The sequence below is a fragment of the Ornithorhynchus anatinus genome, chromosome 2 (genome assembly GCF_004115215.2).
Source record: "Ornithorhynchus anatinus isolate Pmale09 chromosome 2, mOrnAna1.pri.v4, whole genome shotgun sequence".
NCBI classification, from domain to species: Eukaryota; Metazoa; Chordata; class Mammalia; order Monotremata; family Ornithorhynchidae; genus Ornithorhynchus; species Ornithorhynchus anatinus.
Window position 1 is genome coordinate 34,724,631 of NC_041729.1, and position 19,015 is coordinate 34,743,645.

A 19,015-nucleotide genomic window follows, 5' to 3' on the forward strand; every position below is an offset into this window, starting at 1 on the left:
GCATTCCCCATGAGTCCAGCAAAGGACGGTCTGGTTAATATTTCTTTTGTTAGCGTGATGATTCCTCAGCTACCGGAGCATAAATCCAGCAATGCTTTAATGAGTTTCTGCCTCCTTCAACGGACTCAATCAATGGTATTGCTAGAGTGTTTACTATTTGCGGAGCACGGTACTAAAGGCTTGACCAAGTACAATACAATAGAGCTGGTTGACATGATCCCTGCCTTCAAGGAAGTTACAAACTAGTGGGATAGATGGACATTTAATAAATTTCAGGCAAGGGAGGAGGCAGAGTATAAGGAGATGTACATATGTGCTGTGGGGTTGGGAGGGAGGTGAATATCAAAGTGCTTATAATAATAATAATGATTTTGGCATTTGTTAAGCGCTTACTGTGTGCCAAGCACTGTTCTTAAGGAGTACAGGCCCAAGTGCAGAGACAACATGGCCTAGTGGAGAGCACCCAAGGCTGGGAATCAGAGAACCTGTGTTCTAATCCCGGCCCCAACATTTGTCTGATGTGTGACACTTGGGCAAGTCACTTCCTTTCTCTGTGCCTCAGTTACCTCAACTGTAAAACAGGAAATAATAATGCTGGTATTTGTTAAATGCTTACTATGTGTTGAGCACTGTTCTAAGCACTGGGGGAGACACAGGGACATCAGGTTATCCCACCTGGGGCTCAGTCTTCATCCCCATTTTACGGGTGAGGTAACTGAGGCCCAGAGAAGGGAAGTGACTTGCCCACAGTCACACAGCTGACAAGTGGCAGAGCCTGAATTCGAACCCATGACCTCTGACTCCCAAGTCTGGGCTCTTGCCACTGAGCCATGCTGCTTCTCTAAATTAAAGTGGTGAGCCTCATGTGGGAACTGGCCTGTGTCTAACTTGATTGTCTTCAATGTACTCCATTGCTTAGTACAGTGCTTAGCACATAGTAAGTGTTTAACAAGTACCAATAAAAAAAAACACAGAAGGGAGGGTGAATTGTTTGCCAAAATAAAGTCTTATTACATGTATGGTGGGAAAGGAAAGTGTGGCTGTGGAGGTCACTTGCCTGGCAGGGCTATGATTGGCTTTCTTAGAAGGGTCCTTATACACTGCCGTTTCCCTGTGTCTGTTCTGTTGTTGCGTTGTACTCTCGCAAGTGCCTGGTACATTGGTCTGTAAAAGTAAGCACTCAATAAATAATAATAATAATAATGATGTTGGCATTTGTTAAGTGCTTACTAGGTGCCAAGCACTGTTGTAAATGTTGGGGTAGATTCAAGGAAATCAGGTTGTCCCACGAGGGGTCACAGTCTTCATCCCCATTTTACAGATGACGCAATTTATTTTAGTGTCTAACTCCCTTTAAACTGTAAGCTTTCTGTGGGCAGGGAATATGTCTACCAACTGTGTTCTATTGTGCTCTTCCAAGCACTTAGTACAGTGTTCTGCACACAGTAAATACTCAATAAATGTCTTTGATTGTTTGATTTCCCAATAAACCATAAGCTCCTCAAAGGCAGGGATCATATCTACCGACTATATTGTAGTTGGCTAACAAGCCTGCCAATTCCTCTCACATCTGACAGGCAATTACTCTCTCCCCATTCAAAGCCTTATTGAAGACACATCTCCAAGAGGCGAACGTTTCTGTAGTTTATTTATTTAGATTAATGTCTGTTGCCCCCACTAGACTGTAAGCTTGTGGGCAGGGAATATGTCTGTTTATTGTTATACTGTACTCTCCCAAGAGCTTAGTACAGTGCTCTGTACACAGTAAGCACTCTATAAATCCGACTGAATGAATGAATAAATGAATGAACCTCACATGTATCCGCTTTCAGCCACAACACCATTTTAGAAAGACCAGGGAGCAGACAGGTAAATCAAAGCAGATAAGTCTATTGCTCCCCCTAAATGACTGTTTCTCCCTACCTGACTGTCAGGGACTCTCCCTCTCCCTCCTTTCCCTCTCCTCTCTCCCACCCTATCCCCCCGCCACCCTGCTACACCCTCACTTGTTTCTATGCACCTGTGTCTACTCTGTGTATCTCTCTGACAGCCTGTCATGCATAGGATTTTTTCTACATTAATGTATTCATGAGCTCTTCTATTTATTTATATTGATGCCTGTTTACTTGTTTTGGTGTCTGTCTCCCCCCTCCTAGACTGTAAGTCCAGGCAGGGATTGTCTCTCTTTATTGCTGAATTGTACTTTCCAAGTGCTTAGTACAGTGCTCTGCACACAGTAAGTGCTCAATAAATATGATTGAATGAATGAATGAATACTCTCATGTCCCTTGTCCCTTAGATACCAATCGATTAGTGATATTTCTTTTTCGAGCTCTTACTACGTGCAGACTATGGTGCTAAGCACTTGGGGGAGTACCATAAAGATGGTAGACATGTTTTTTACCCACAAGGAGCTTACAGTCGAGGGGGGAGACAATATTAATATGAATGATTAAAATACGGAGATGTACACTATCATCACGTACATCACACAACACAATCACAAGCGCAGTCATACAGCGCTATCGCCATTAGGTTTCTCTCTCCTTAAGAACCATGAGGACACACTGAGCGTCCAAACTCTCTAACCTTTACACCACATTTCTGCGTTGGGTTACCCAATCCTCTTCGCTCTGTATTGGTTTCTGCTGCCTCTTCCTGAATTCTCTTTGAAAGTTAAACAGAACAGATCCCCAGGCAGAACAGGGGTTTTTATGGACACTCTCGATGTAAATAGCCATTGGTCCTGGTTTTTGTAGCTGTCCAGTGATTATAAGAACCAGGATGTTAATCAGGGTTTTTTGAGAATGTCCAATAAGGCCACTGGATGATTGACAATCCTCTGCAGGTCACATAGGTGTAGGTAGCTCCTAGGGCGGCACTGTTGCAGTGGCAAGCATTATTTTTCTTTTTCCTCTGTGTATCAATCTTCTCTTATTTTCTCCTCTGTCACCTCATTTTTAAGTACTATTCTCCAGGCTGATCTGCCTTCTGTTGCTGACTGCCAGGTCTCTGCTGCTGTGATACATCATTTGAGGTTTTACTTCATTTTGTTTTTAAAACATTTCTTTTATCCACCCTGTTTAGGGTTCTCTCTCTTCAAAACACCAAAATGTAGTTGTTTGGGAAAGAGCAAGGGCCTAGACTCCAAAAGTCCTATGTTCTAATTCTGGCTCTGCTACTTGCCTGCTGTGTGATCCTGGGCAAGTCACTTAACCTCTCTTTGCTTCATTCTTTTCATCTCTAAAATGGAGTTGCGATACCTGTTCTCCACCTTTCTTATGGCTTTTGTTTAGTACTTTCTATGTGCCGAGCACTGTACTAAGTGCTGGGGCAGGTACAAGCTAATGGTGGGACACAGTCCCTGTCCCACATGGGGCTCCCAGTTAATCCCCATTTTACAGATGAGGTGCCCAAGGTCACACAGCAGACAAGTGGCAGAGGCTAGATTAGAACCCAGGTCCTTCTGATTCCCAGGCTGGTGCTCTATCCACTAGGACACTACTCACTAAGCCATGTGGCTTCTCCCTCCTTTTAGACTGTGAGCCCCATGCGGCATAGGGACTGTGTCCAACCTAATTATCTCATATCTACCCCAGTACTTAGTTATTATTATTATCCTGTCGATGTACCTTTTTCTCCCACGTCCCATGCAGTGAAGGTATGCTGGAATGAATAATTCTTCTCTGCAGTTGGACTGTTTATATCAGGGCTTCACTGTTTGTGATCCTGCTTTGCCACCTGATATCTGAGGCACCGAGAAGTTAGTGACTTGCCCAAAGTCACACAGCTGACAGGTGGTGGAGCAGGGATTAGAACCCATGCCTCAGTTCCCTCATCTGTAAAATGGGGATGAAGACTGCGAGCCTCACGTGGGACAACCTGATTACCCTCACCTACCCCAGTGCTTAGAACGGTGCTCGGCACATAGTAAGCACTTAACAAATACCAATATTATTGCATTATTATGATTAGTGTCGGAGCCGGGATTAGAACTCGATTAGATTAGAACCTTCTGACACCCAGACCCCGTGATTTATCCACTAGTCCACACTGGTTCCTGTCACTGTTTTGTCAACCTGAAGGTTTGGTTTGGTCCAGAACCCAATAGACATCCCTATTTGAAGCCCAAGTAGTGAGCTGTACTTGTACTTCATATTGTACTTTTCCAGGTGTTTAGTACAGTGTTCTACACACAGTAAGAGCTCAAATAATATCACGAATGAATTGGTTGACTGAGCCATCTGGATTCAGCTTCATCACATGTTAGCTCTCACTGCAGGGAGCACACTCCTTTCTGTTTGAAAGTCTCAGGCTTTCACGTGCCCTGGGTGAAAGCAGATGGCAGAGGAGAATGCTCTTTTTGTCAAAGACTACAAGTTGGATCTGAGCCAGGCTTTGAAGCTTCGGAAGCCTAAAAGGTAGCGGGTCAAAGCCAGGATCAGGGAACAGGATTTCAGATGGTAGCAGCAATAGCATTCACTGAGTCCCTACTCTGTGGAGAAAACTTCACAGAGTACAGGCTTGGGAGTCAGAGGACCTGGGTTCTAATCCTGGCTCCACCACTTGTCTGCTGTGTGACCTAGGGAAAGTCACTTAACTTCTCTGTAATAATAATAATAATAGCATTTGTTAAGCACTTACTATGTGCCAAGCACTGTTCTAAGTGCTGGGAGAAATACAAGGTAATCAGGTTGCCCCAGGTGGGGCTCACAATCTTAATCCCCATTTCACTGAAAAGGTAACCGAGACCCAGACAAGAGAAGTGACTTGCCCAAAGGCACACAACTGACAAATGGCAGACCAGGATTAGAATCACCACTTCTGCCTCCCAAGCCCATGCTCTTTCCACTAGCCCATGTTATGTCATCTGTAAAATGGGATTAAATCCTACTCCCTCCTACTTAAAACTGTGAGTTCCATGTGGGATAGGGTCTGTGTCCAACCTGATTATCTAGTAGTCACCCCAGTGCTTACAACAGTGCTTGGCCCATAGTAAGCGCTTAACAAGTACCATTAAAAAAAAAAATGAGACGTTGGAACCATACAATGGAAGCAAAAGGCATGGTCCCTGGCCTAGGGATGCTTACAATCTACATTTTTAATCAATAAAGAGGGACATTGTAATAAGGCAAGTAGGTCCTTTGGGAGAAGGACAGACTGAAATAGGCACTAATTTGATACCAGGATACAGAGCAAATTAAAAGTCTATTGGATAGTGGTAATGTCCAAAGGTTGATTAGTCTGTGAGACCTTCCACAGTCATTACATCTGACTTCCACAGCAGTTCTATCTGTCTCTATCTGTTACCGATTTGTACATTCCAAGCGCTTAGTACAGTGGTCTGCACATAGTAAGTGCTCAATAAATACTATTGAATGAATGAATGAATAGGAGGGAGGCCTGGTATTGAATACCCATTTTACAGTTGAAGAAACTGAAGACACAGAGAAGTGAAGTAACATTCCCAAGGTCACATACCAGGCAAGTGGCAGAGTGAAGTGACATTCCCAGGTCCGGGCTCTTTCCACTGGGCCATGCTGTCTCCACACTTTCCCTCTGGTGGGGGCAACAGGATGCTTGGAGGACTGAATCCTTTTCTTCCCTTGACGTCCCAACTCTGTGTCCTGCCAGCATCCCACCTGGATCTCAGTTCTTGGACTCCCTTTTTGAAAAGCCCAGAATTGACTGTAAGCCTGTTATGGTCAGGGAACATGTTCATTATATTGTTGTTTATGCTCTCCTGAGCTTAATAGAGTGCCCTGCACACAGCATTCAATAAATATGATTGATTGATAATTGATTGCTGGCTGGATTTCAAGCAAGCTTCAGGAAGCTACTTCCTCCTCCTCCTTCTCTTTCTCCTTTTCTTTCTCCTCATTCTTCCCTCTGAATCAGCTGCAAGTAGGTTAGCCATGGGCTGGTTTGCAGCATATTCGTTCTTCTAGCCACAGCTAGGAGACAGGTGTTCTGAACGTCCAAAAGATTATTGTCCACAACCAAGGAGGATAAGGGAACATGGATAATTGGATGCCAACAATCAGTGATTTTTATTGATTATTTACTGTGTGCAGAGCACTGTACTAAGCACTTGGGAGAGTATAATTCAACACAGTTAGTAGATCTGTTCCCGTCCCATAAAAAGCTTACAGTTTGGAGAGGAACAGACATTAATATAAATGAACAAATTACAGATAAGTATACATAGGTGCTGTGGGCCTGAGGGTGGAGTGAATATCGAGTGTTTAAAGGGTACAGATCCAAATGCCTAGGTAACGCAGAAGGGAGAGGGAGTAGGAGAAATAAGGGTTTAGTTGGGTAAGGCCTCTTGGATGGGATGTGACTTTAAAAAGGTTTTTGAAGGTGGGGAGAGTTGTGGTCTGTCAGATATGGATGGGGAGGGAATTCAAGGCCATAGGGAGGACCTGGGCAAAGGATCAGCGGTGAGATAGATGAGATCAAAGTACAGTGAGTAGATGGCTGTTAGAAGAGCAAACTATTGAGCTAGATTGTAATAGTAAATCAGTGAGGCAAGGTAAGAGGGGGAGAGCTGATTAAGAAATATATTTATTTGTATTGATGTCCATCTCCCACTCATTGTGGCTCAATGTAAGCTCATTGTGAGCAGGGAATATGTTTATTGTTGTACTGTACTTTCCCAAGCATTTAGTACAGTGCTCTGCACACAGTAAGGGCTCAATAAATATGAATGAGTGAGTGAATGAATGAATTCTTTAAAGCTGCTCTATCAGTTGTATTTATTGAGCACATATTCTATATAGAGCACTGTACCAAACGCTTGAGAGAGTACAATAGAGGTGTTAGACATGATCCCCGCCCTCGAGAAACTTACCCTCCACCACATCTCCACTCCTTTTGAGCACCTTCCTGGCAAGATGGAGCAACAGCACACTGTTAACTATAAATCTTTTTACAGGAAGATGGCGGTTTCTGTTAGCATGCCAGTTTGCTTGGGATCCGCTTCAGACGCTATAAGCAAAAGCAGTATGGCCTAGTAGAAACAGTGTGGCCTCATGGATAGAGCTCAGGGCATGAGTCAGAAGGACCTGAGTTCTAATCTAGTCCCTGACACTCGTCTACTGTTTGACCTTGGAAAAGTCACTCAACTTCTCCTTGCCTCAGTTACCTCATCTGTAAAATGGGAATTTAGACTGTGAGCTCCATGAGGGACATGGACTGTGTCCAACTTGATGAGGTTGCATCTACCACAGTGCTTAGTATAGTGCCTGGCACATAATAAGTGCTTAACAACTTCTATGAAATATATAAAAAAGAAAGAACGAACCAGAGAGGGATGGTATTTTCTATATTCCATACAGAGGAGTAATGACAAAAAGATCTTAGGTGGGCACGTGGGACATATGGACTCGATCCCCAGATTTCTGATGACTGCAGCTGGGTTCTTCCTTTCCCAGAAGTCTCAAAACCTGATTTAGAACTGCTTGGAGGCTGTCAAAACCCCAGCAGAGTGGAAGTCACTGAAAAGAATGAGCCAAAACAAGTACACAATGGGCAGGGTTTGAGAAGAAGCCTAAAGACTGCAGGGAGAGTCCCCAGAGAAAAACTAGGGCTCATTAGCATCTTGTTTTAGTGGCCTGGTGGTCTTTTTCTCATTATCATGCTCCTTATTTTTAATCTCCCTTTCCTTAATCCAGTTCTCTGATATATTAAAACTGTCAGCTGCCAAGGGACATTGGGCGAGGAAAGGGCAAAGTGGGGGAAAGGGACGGGAGAGAGAGAGGGAGAGAGAGAGAGAAAGAGAATGGGAGAATTCATAGAGTGTGTGGAGAAAGAAAGCTGATGTCTGAACCCTCTGGGACTGGACTTTATCTGAATTTATGGCTTTGCTGAATGAATCTATCAATCAATCAATGATATTGAATCAGTAGGAGATACTATGAACCATTAGATCAATCATTCGTATTTTGGAGAAGCAGCGTGGCTCAGTGGAAAGAGCACGGCCTTTGGAGTCAGGGCTCATGAGTTCGAATCCCAGCTCTGCCACTTGTCGGCTGTGTGACTGTGGGCAAGTCACTTAACTTCTCCGTGCCTCAGTTCCCTCATCTGTAAAATGGGGATTAAGACTGTGAGCCCCACGTGGGACAACCTGATTCCCCTATGTCTACCCCAGCGCTTAGAACAGTGCTCGGCACATAGTAAGCGCTTAACAAATACCAACATTAATTACTGAGTGCTTACTAAGTGCAGAGCACTGTATTAAGTGCTCGGGAGAGTTCAATATGACAGAGTTGGCAGGCGTGCTGCCTGCCCACAATAAGCTTACAGTCTAGAGGGTTAGAGATGCTGAGGGCTGTGGCTTCAGGCCCTTCAGCCTCTCTCCCCTCCTCCCTCTCCCAGATCTGGAGTTGGGAAGCCCTCCCTCTTTCCCAGTATCCCTGTTTTCCCCTCCCTTCTTCTCTCTCTCTCTTTCTCTCTCTCATTTCCCACCTGTCTTTGTCCTAAAATAAACCAGTTCTCTGAAAGTGATACTCTCAACAAAGGGTTGAAAAGCACTGGTTCAAACTTCAGGTCTCACGGTGGAAGAGAGTAACGTGGTTTGCCGCCCTGTGGCAACCTTGGAAGAAGGCTGGAAAACTGTCACCGTTTACTCCCTCATCGGATGCTGAGGGATTCTGAGGCTGAGTGTCTCTGAGCACTACTGAGCGGCGTCACTGCTAAATCACAATGGAACCCTGCGAGGACCCTCACGGGCACCTTGACAGCTGGTGGGCATGTTCATCCATGAAGGGTAGGGCTATGCTCCCTCCAAGAGAGGAAGGAGGGCTAGAGGGCTGGGGAAGGTGATCGGGGGGACAGGTGAGGCTTGGGACTTGCTGCTAAGAGGAACTGGAGAGTCCTTGAAGAGGCAGCAGGCAGCACAAGAGGTTGAAAGTGACTTGGCCCCGGCCCAGCGGTTCTGACGAAGGAGACAGTAAGAAAGATGGTTCAGGGGGCAAAGCCGTGTAAAGTTGTCCTGGAGCCAAGCTGTGAAAGTACCAGGAATCAGTGGTACTGAGTCAGGAGGGGAGACCCTGTGCATCTTGGGCTTCTGCCAGAGCCCAGGGGTCTAATGGACCCCCGGGAAAGGTCTCCATCAGAGAAGGGATCGTATTCCCATGGGGCCTTGGTAGCAGCAGCTAGAAGAACGACAGTGTAATGATTCCCTGGATGGAGCAGGGAGCTGGGGGCCCTCCTGGAGAGTTTGTCTCTTCTTTTCCAGTTGGTCCAGGTGGGGAGGGGCTGGGGGATGCAGGAGGCATCACCAGACAAGTGGGGATGGAGAAGCCTGATCGGAAAGGGGGTCCAAAGCATAGCCTAGTGGATAGAGTGTGGGTCTGGGAGTCAGAAGGACCTCCAACTCTTGTCTGCTGTCTGACCTTGGGCAAGTCACTTCACTTCTCTGTCCCTCAGTTCCCTCCTCCATAAAATGAAGATTAAGGCTGTGAGCCCTATGAGGGACAGGGATTTTGTCCAACCTGATTATCTTGTATCTACCTCAATGCTTAGAACAGTGCCTGGCACATAGTAAGCGCTTAACAAACACCACAGTTGGCATGGGGATTCTCGAAGGGCTCTCCTGGCTACCTGAGACAACTCATCTTTGGGGATTCGCTGCCCACAGGTGGCAAGGGGTAAGGCCAAACAGCCATTGGCAGTTCGACCTTCTTGTCTCCACAAGAGCCAGGACAGAGTTGGGCAGGTGGCTCCCATGGCTGCAGTCTTGCTGAGGAGAACCTAATTCTGTCCTTTCTCATTTTTGAAGGTGACTCCAGGCACTGATTTTCAGTGAAAGAGGACTCCCAGAGCCCTGCAGCCAAACACAGACCCCTCCTGAATCTGCTGAACTGAGAGGACACGTAGCCACAAGAGCCTTTGGCAAATAACCGATTGGGTCAGGAGCTTTCCAACTCCTACTCTGTTTGCAGAGTGTGTTTGCTGTTAGTCAGCCTTGGCAGCTGAAGGGAGTCAGGTGCAGGGACGTGGTCCCTGTCCTCATTTTATCCCAATTTTATTCCCATTTTACAGATGAGGAAATTGAGGCACAGTGAAGTTAAGTGAAGCAGTGTGACCTAGTGGAAGGAACACGGGCCTGGGGTTCAGTGGACCTGGGTTCTAATCCAGCCAAGTTGGGATTAAACAATTCTAATCCACCGCTTGTCTGCTGTGTGACCTTGGGCAAATCACTCAATTCCTCTGGGCCTTATTTACCTCATCTGCAAAATGGGGATTGAGACTGTGAGCCTAATGTGAGACACGTACTGAGTCCAACCCAATTATCTGATATCTACCCCAGGTCTTAATATAGAGCCTGGCACATAGTAAGTGTTAAACAAATACGATTAAAAAAAAGCGACTTGTACAAAGTCAAAAAGCAGGAAGGTGGTGGAGCTGGGACTAGTCCTATGCTCTTCCCACTGGACCACACTGTCCCCTCATCGCCATCCCTGTATCACAGCTATCACAGGAGAGCTGTGAGCAATCATTACTCCCAAGAAGTTGGGTGAATGAAGTTCAGGCTGCGGGTGCTTCAGTCGAAGTCAGAGTCAGCCGAGGCGCTGTGTGGTCAAATGAATGCCAGAGATCACAGAGACCCACAGAGATATGGCAGTACAGTAAGATGCTCTATTTATTTGCCCCATCTCTGGGCAGCTGAAAGTGATTATATTTGAAATGCAATTCATCTTCACAATGTCTCCATGATGCAAGAAGCCCGGAGTTATCACCCCCAGGTTACTGATGAAAAAACTAGGGTACAAAGAGGTTATGAGAAATGGCCAAGATCACACACAACAAGCTGTTACTATGTTGAGTGGGAAGCCATCTCTCTAGTAGTAGCCACTTGCCCATGCTACTGCTAAGCAGAATTTGAACTCCCCACTGTACAGTCAAATGGGGCAAAGTTTGAGTCCAGGAAAGGAAGGAAGATGCGCCCACCCTGACCATACTAAAACTAGAAATCCATTTGGGTCATCAAGGCGAGGCCAAAGAACTCATCTTTTAACACTCTATTTGGCTCCTGTCCCCTCCCAAGTCAAGACCACACGTCCCTGAGATAAGAGGGTGGAAGAGTTTAGAAATATGGGCATGTCCACTGGGATCATTATGGGTAAGGGAACATGTCCACTAATTCTGATAATAATAATGGTACTTGTTAAACGCTTACTATATGCCAACCACTGTTCTAAGCACTGGAGTAGATACAAATTAATCTCATTGGATACAGTCTCTGTCCCACATGGGGCTCATACTCTTAATCCCCATTTTACAGATGAGGTAACTGAAGCCCAGAGAAGTTAACTGACTTGTCCAAGGTCACACAGGAGACTTGTGGTGAAGTAGAATTAGAACCCAGGTCCTCTGACTCCCAGGCACGTGCTGTATCCACCAAACCACACTACTTCTTTTGTAATAATGTAATAATAATAATGTTGGTATTTGTTAAGCGCTTACTATGTGCAGAGCACTGTTCTAAGCGCTGGGGTAGACACAAGGGAATCAGGTTGTCCCACGTGAGGCTCACAGTCTTAATCCCCATTTTACAGATGAGGTAACTGAGGCACAGAGAAGTTAAGTGACTTGCCCAAAGTCACACAGCTGACAAGTGGCAGAGCTGAGCTTGTACTCTCCCAAGTGCTTAGTACAGTACATAGTAAGTGTTCAGTAAATACCATTTATTGATTTATTGATTGATCACTCATGAAGGTTTCTGACCGAAGAACTACCCCCTTAGAGAGTAAACTTCTTGTGCACAGGGAATGTGTCATTTGTTATTCTGTACTTATACTAAGTAGACATTTGATAAATGCTACCACTAGATTTTGAGTCCCCATTAGATTGTGAACCTCCCAAGGGACAGGGACCATGCCTAATTCCCACCTTTGTATTTTCTCCCAGAGCTTAGTTCAGTGCTCTGCACATAGTAAGGGCTTAATAAATTCTATGACTCTTCCCCCTCCTCTGTCTCCTCGTCCTGCTAGGGTGTCTCGTGTGGTGGACAGGCTGAGCAGGAAGTCTGAAAATAGCTGGCTAATATGGGTAGCCGAGGTCATGGCAATCACCTTCAGGACTAAGGGGCTTCAGCTAAGTAATGGTTCTGTGCTGTGGTCAGTCTGACCATCAGCAAGTTTTGTATTGAATTTTCAAATCCACATGCAATACGCTGCACACCGTCTTCTACCCACTCACTTATCCCACCCACTGACCAAGCGGGAACACGACCGGCAGAGATGAGAAAGAGCTGGTGGTTCTGCCCAAGTCCCTAGTGCTGGGATCAATTCTTTTTTTCTTTTCCCTTTTTTAAAATGGTATTTGTTAAGCACTTACCATGTGCCAGGCATGGTACTGAGTCCCCGTCCGACACGAGGCTCACAGTCTTAATCCCCATTTTACATCTGTAAAATGATGATTACAGATGAGGTAACTGAGGCACAGAGAATAATAATAATAATAATGTTGGTATTTGTTAAGCGCTTACTATGTGCCGAGCACTGTTCTAAGCGCTGGGGTAGACAAAGGGGAATCAGGTTGTCCCACGTGGGGCTCACAGTCTTAATCCCCATTTTACAGATGAGGGAACTGAGGCACAGAGAAGTTAAGTGACTTGCCCACAGTCCCACAGCCGACAAGTGGCAGAGCTGGGATTCGAACTCATGAGCCCTGACTCCAAAGCCCATGCTCTTTCCACTGAGCCACGCTGCTTCTCCGAGAAGCAGAGAAGTTAAGGCACAGAGAAGTTAAGTGACTTCCCCAAGGTCACATAGCAGACCAGTGGTGGAGCTGGGATTAGAAGGCTGAAGAATTCTGATGTCTTTAGGACTCACCAAGGCCCAGATGTCCCATTCAGCAGGAGCCTCCATCATCACTGAATAAGTAACTGCAGGGGCCAGGGGCCTGGGAGAAGGCATCTCACGGGCACTTCCATATCTTTACCCTGGCAGCTAAAATAACGCTGGGAGCCAAATGCTGAAATGTTCTGATTTACCCTGCCGGTTGACCACCTGACTTCCTGAGGGTTCCAAATTGGAGGCAGCCTGTTCTTTCAGAAGGCATTCAAGGGGTTTGGAAATAATCGTCTGACGAAGCCCCACTCCTGTCTCCACTGCTCGAGACCTCAGGCACTAAGGTTAATAAGTTGCTGTGGGTAACAAGGGCCACTCCAGGGTAATTGATGTTATGGGGGAGAAATACAACTCATTCTTCCCCTCTCTCCATTCTCCCCTCAGCCCATCTAGTCCAATCTCTGACCCAGCTGAAGGGGCAGGGCCACCACAGGTGGTATCCTGTCTGAGCTCAGAGAGCATCCTGGGAGCAAATCACAAGCTCTCTGGCCCAGAACAAGTCACCTTCACCTTCTTCCCGGCTCTGGCACTTGTCTGCTGTGTGACCTTGGGCAAGTCACTTCACTTCTCTGGGCCTCAGTTACCCATCTGTAAAATTAAGACTGTGAGTCCCATATGGGACATGGACAGTGTCCAGTCTGAAGTGCTTAGTACAGTGCTCTGCATGCAGTAAGTGCTCAATAAATATGATTGAATGAATGAATGGATGAGTTTGTATCTACCCCAACACTTAGTACAGTGCCCGGGAAATAGTAAGCACTTAACAAGTATCATTAAAAAAAAAAATTGGTACCAGGGGTCCCAACTGAGGTAAAACTCAGGGAAGGGCCGGAGAGACTCAGCTATGGAGCATCGCATACACTGCCCCAACGGGGCCCCTCTGTCAGAGACCTCTTCACGATCAGGAGAAGCAGCGTGGCTCAGTGGAAAGAGCCTGGGCTTAGGAGTCAGAGGTCATGAGTTGGACTCCCGGCTATGCCACTTGTCAGCTGTGTGACTGTGGGCAAGTCACTTAACTTCTCTGTGCCTTTGTTCCCTCATCTGTAACTGCGCTTAGAACAGTGATCGGCACCTAGTAAATGCTTAACAAATACCAACATTATTATTATTATTATTATTATTATTATTATTGTTATTATCTGGCACCTGGAGAAAAAACCCCCATGACTCTGAATTACTGACTGAACCATGAGCCCAATGGGGTTGCCCTCCTCCAGACTTCTTCCGGAGCTGATGTTTCTTTGGAATCCGTATTGAGGAGACTAGGAATCTGGCCCCCTCAGGAGGCTTAGAGGATGGGTTGGGGGATGTAGAAAGAGAGGAGGGTGGTTGGAGAGATGGGGAGCAAGGGGAAAGGAATAGAGGAAGAGGAGAACAGAGAATGAGTGAGTGAAATAGTAGCAGCAGCAGCATTTATTGAGCACCCTCTTGGTGCACTCTACTAGGCACTTGGAATTATGGGATAAAGAAGGGACATGTTCCCTGCCCACAAGAAGCTGACACCCCAAAAGGGAATAATGATGATAATAACAATAGTATTTGTTAAGTGCTTACTATGTGCCAAACATTGCATTAAGCTCTAGGGCAGATACAAGTTATTCAGGTCAGACACAGTCCCTGTCCCACACTCACAGTATAAGGGGAAAGAAGAACAGGTATTTAATCTCCACTTTATAGAGGAGGAAACTGAGGTCCAAAGCAGATAAGTGACTTGCCCATGGTCACGCAGCTGACAAGTGGTAGAGCCTAGAGTAAAACCCAGATCCTCTGACTTTCAGGCCTTTCATTCATTCAATAGTATTTACTGAGCGCTTACTATGTGCAGACCACTGTACTAAGCACTTGGAATGTACAGTTCGGCAAGAGAGAGAGACAATCCCTGCCCAATAATGGGTTTACAGTCTTTGATCTTTCTACTAGGCCATACTAATTTAGGAAGAGGGCAGGGGGATGGAATAGTCCTCTGTCACCCCCTGCCACCATGCTGCAATCAGGAAGAAGCCCACTCCCCGGTTGTGCGGTGTGGTGGTGGACCGCCTATCACCCAGATTATGGCATCGGTGGACACTCATGGGTCTTGGGTTGAGGCAGTGACTGAGTCCCTTCCCCATCTTCCCCACTCTGTCCACAGCAAGATGTCTGGTCACCCAGGCTCCATCCCCCTCTCTTCGGCTGAGATGCCACTGCCTTCAGGCAACTTTCTTTTCTTTAGGCTTTTCAGAACAGACAAATCAGAGAAGCTGCACTATTTGTACTATTGGATTCAACTGATGGGGAGATTATCGTCTAAATATCCCATGAGAACTCATTACTCCTCAAGCCCAGTTTTACCTGTCTCTAAATCTGGCTTTGGCGTAAAAAGCCAAAGGCACAGAGGCACCAGACGCTCTGCTAAAAAGACAGACCTCTTGACTCCAAAGTCCAGGATGAGAAAGATGGGACTTCAGGGCATAGTAGCTTCCTATTTTGACCTAATATTGCTGTTCCAGATTCCACGCTAAATATAACTACATTTTGCCCCAAGAGAACAGCCATAATTAAGTTGCTTTGGTGATCCTGCTTATCAGCTGAGGGGCTTCTGGAAATGGTGATAATACACTCTGTGTCTGACAGATGACTTACAGTTCGTAATAAGCTCTGGCTCAGGAAAAAAAACCCTGCACTCATTCACAAGCTGTGCTGAGTAGTTAAACCATCACCATCTCCTAGGCCACCCTGGCTGACAGTTCTCCTGGTTTCCTCTCTGGGCTTGTGTCTGTATCTTTCAGTTTGGGCTTTAATGGGACCATGAGATTTCTGTTACCTTTCTCTTCCCAGGGAGCAGAGAATTCAGTTTCATGTTTCCCAGAAAAAGAAACCAGGGTTAGTCAGAGTCCTCAAGGCCTACAGGGATGATGGAGAAAGAGTCAGATTTGGGGGAATGTAAAGATTTTGGAGGGGTTGAATGATTGATTGGAGGGTTTCTGCTGAGGGAAAAAGAGCAAGTACAGGCAGGCATTTGTGGAGGGAGAAAGAGAAAGAGCGGGTAACTGGGAGGAGGTGACAGGAGGGTGAAAAAGTTAGGGGATTGGGCTTTAAAAGTTGTGAAATCTATCACTTGAATTTGAGGACCTACTGTGTTCAGATCACTGAACTTCGGGCACTTAGTATTCACCCCACTCAGCTCCACAGCACTTACGTATATAAAGCATACATAATGATATTAATGTCTGTCTCCCCTTCTAGACTGTAAAATTATTTTGGGCAGAGAACTCTGTTGAATTGTACTCTTCCAAGCTGTTAGTATGGTGTTCTGTACTCAGTAAGCACTCAATAAGTGCTATCGATGGATTAACTGATTGATTTACTGAGCGCATGAGGACAACAGGATCAATATCTTTCTGCGTACATCTTCCCACTCAAAAACCTCTAATGTTACCCATTCCTCTTTGCAACAAGCAAAAATAGTTGACCCTTGGCTTTAAGGCATTCAAGCATCTAGGGTTTGAGCAGCTAATGATAATGATGATTAGATTCTCCACGGGAGTGAGTGCAGAGTGAGAAGAGAAAAGGACAGAGAACAGAGTATTGTGGATGGGAGGATGAGGAACAGCTCCATTGACTTTGAAGTGTTGAAAGACAAATGTTGTCCTCCACTTGTCATTCTTGCCTTTTGGAAAGTATGGTGACATCTTTCCCCACTTTGTCAACACCTCTGCCCTGTTGCCTCCTCCATAAGGCAACTCTGAGGCCATTTGCTTGGGGAGTCAAGATACCCAGTGTTTCTCCTGACCGGCAAGAAGCTCTCTACTTCCTCCAAACAAGCTGCCTCCCTTATCTAGACTTGGTCCATGGAGCTTCATTACCAGCCTCCCTTTCAACTGGGTTCCTGAGTCTCTTTCTCAATCAATCATACCTATCGAGTGTTTACTGTGTACAGAGCACTGTACTAAGGACTGGGGAGAGTACAATATCACAGAATTGGTAGACATGTTCCCAGCCCACAGGGAGCTTACAATCTAGAGGGGGAGACAGACATTAATATAAATAATTTAAAGTTATGTCTAATGTCCGACAGATGACTTGTCATGCAATAGAAGATCAGGCTCAGGAAAAAATCTGCACTCATTCACAAGCTGTACTGAGTAGTTAAACCATGACCAACTACTAGGTGGGGGTGAATAAAGGGCCCAAATCAAGTGCAAAGGTGTTGCAGAAGGGAGTGCAAAAAAAAGAAAAGAGGGCTTAGTCAGGCAAGGCCTCTAGGAGATAGTGTGGTTTTAACAAGGTTCTGAGTGAGTGTGGGGCATTTACAGCAAGTTGGGAAGTGCTTCCACTAACATAATTTCCTTTGAGGAAGGTAGTCTGAACTAGGTACTTGGGCTCACTCCCTTTCCCATCTCAGATAGTTCAAAATAGGGTCAGGAAAGCATGGAAGACTTCAGTTTTCTCTTTCATCTTCTAAACCTCTTCTACCATGGGGAAAAAATGAATGCTGTCTGTAGCAGTAGCAACTCTGATAACAGTCTGACCTACCCTCCATCTACCACATTTTGAGATGTTAACCATTTCCATAATAATGATTATTGTACTTGTTAAGTGCTTGCCTTGTGCCAAACACTGAGGTTATTAACAACAATAATGATAATAGTAGTATTTGTTAAGTGTTTACTATGTGCCAGACACCATACTAGCGCTGGGGTGGATACAAGCAAACAGGTTGGACACAGTCCCTGTTGCACATGGGGCTCACAGTCTTAATCCCCCTTTCACAGTCGAGGAAACTAGCCACAGAGAAGTTGTGACTTGAGCAAGGTCACACGGGAGACATATGGCAAAGCGAGATTAGAACCCAGGGCCTTCTAACTCTAAGGCCCATGCTCTATCCTTGAAAGGCCATGCTGCTTCTCAAGCCTTGCTGCTTCTTATAATTGATCACATAACTGTTACGTGCTCTTGCCTTGACCGATTTCGTGTAAATACATCCAGCCATTTCTTCTATTCTTGTACCTCATCCAGCCCAGATTGGTGTGAATTACCAGAAGAACGTTTCCTAATTCTGCAACCGTTCTCCTTTCCAAAAATGTGTCATGAAATCTTGTGGTTTTTATGGTACTTGTTAAGTGCTTACTATGTGTCAAACACTTTTCCAAGTTCTGGGGTAGAAACAGGATAATTAAATTGTACACAATCCCAGTTCTGCATGGGGCGCACAGTCTAAGTAGAAAGAAAAACACCTTTGAGAGCGAAGGAGAGGATGTCAACCTCTCCTTCTCTGTTGAAGGGGGTACAAGTTAATTAGGTCGGACACAATCCCTGTCCCACATTGGGCTCACAGTATATATATAGGAGAGAGAACAGGTATTAAATCCCCATTTTACATTTGAGGAAACTGAGGTACAGAGAAGTGAAGTGACTTGCCCAAGGTCACACAGCAAGTAATTGGCAGAGCTGTGATTAGAGCCCAGGTCCTCTGCTCCCAGGCCCATGCTCTTTCCACTTTGCCATGCTGTTTCTCATATATTAAAGGAGAACTGGCCTTTTTGATGTGTTTATGGCCAATCTCCAGACACTGGACAAGTGAACGCAACCTTAGTCATCACTGTTAGAAAATTTCTTGGATTAGCCTGATCCTAGTAGGGGTTTCCCCAGAGCCTTCTCTGTCACATGATCATATTCTTCACCTCTTTTTCATTACTCTTTTCTCCCTCATTTGGGGGTGCAGCTCCTGGATGGACCCCCTATTCCATCTTATTTCCAAAAATTCTTCTAGAGTCTCTCCTCTTCCATCAAAAAAAGCTGCAGGCTCTTCGGAACATTTTATCTCCTCGGATGCAGTAGTCTGCTGGTGCCTGAGAATTTCCTTTCCAATTAACTCTCCTTTCATGTGCCCTGAAACTTTCCTGAGAACTTTACATCCAGTGTCTAGGAGCCTCTTGAGATGCATGTAGAGCAGATGATGTTCTTAGCAAGCCCAAGTACTGAGGAGAATCTTGGCATGTTTCCTTCAGAAACAAGGGCACTGTAGGATGAGCAGGATGTGTTGGGCTGAGTTATAGAGAAGGAATCAGCATGGAAGTCACTTATTGTATTAGCTTGTTGTGAGCAGGGATTGCATCTACCAACTCTGTCGAACTGTACTTTCCCGAGCCCTCAGTACAGAGCTCTTCACACAG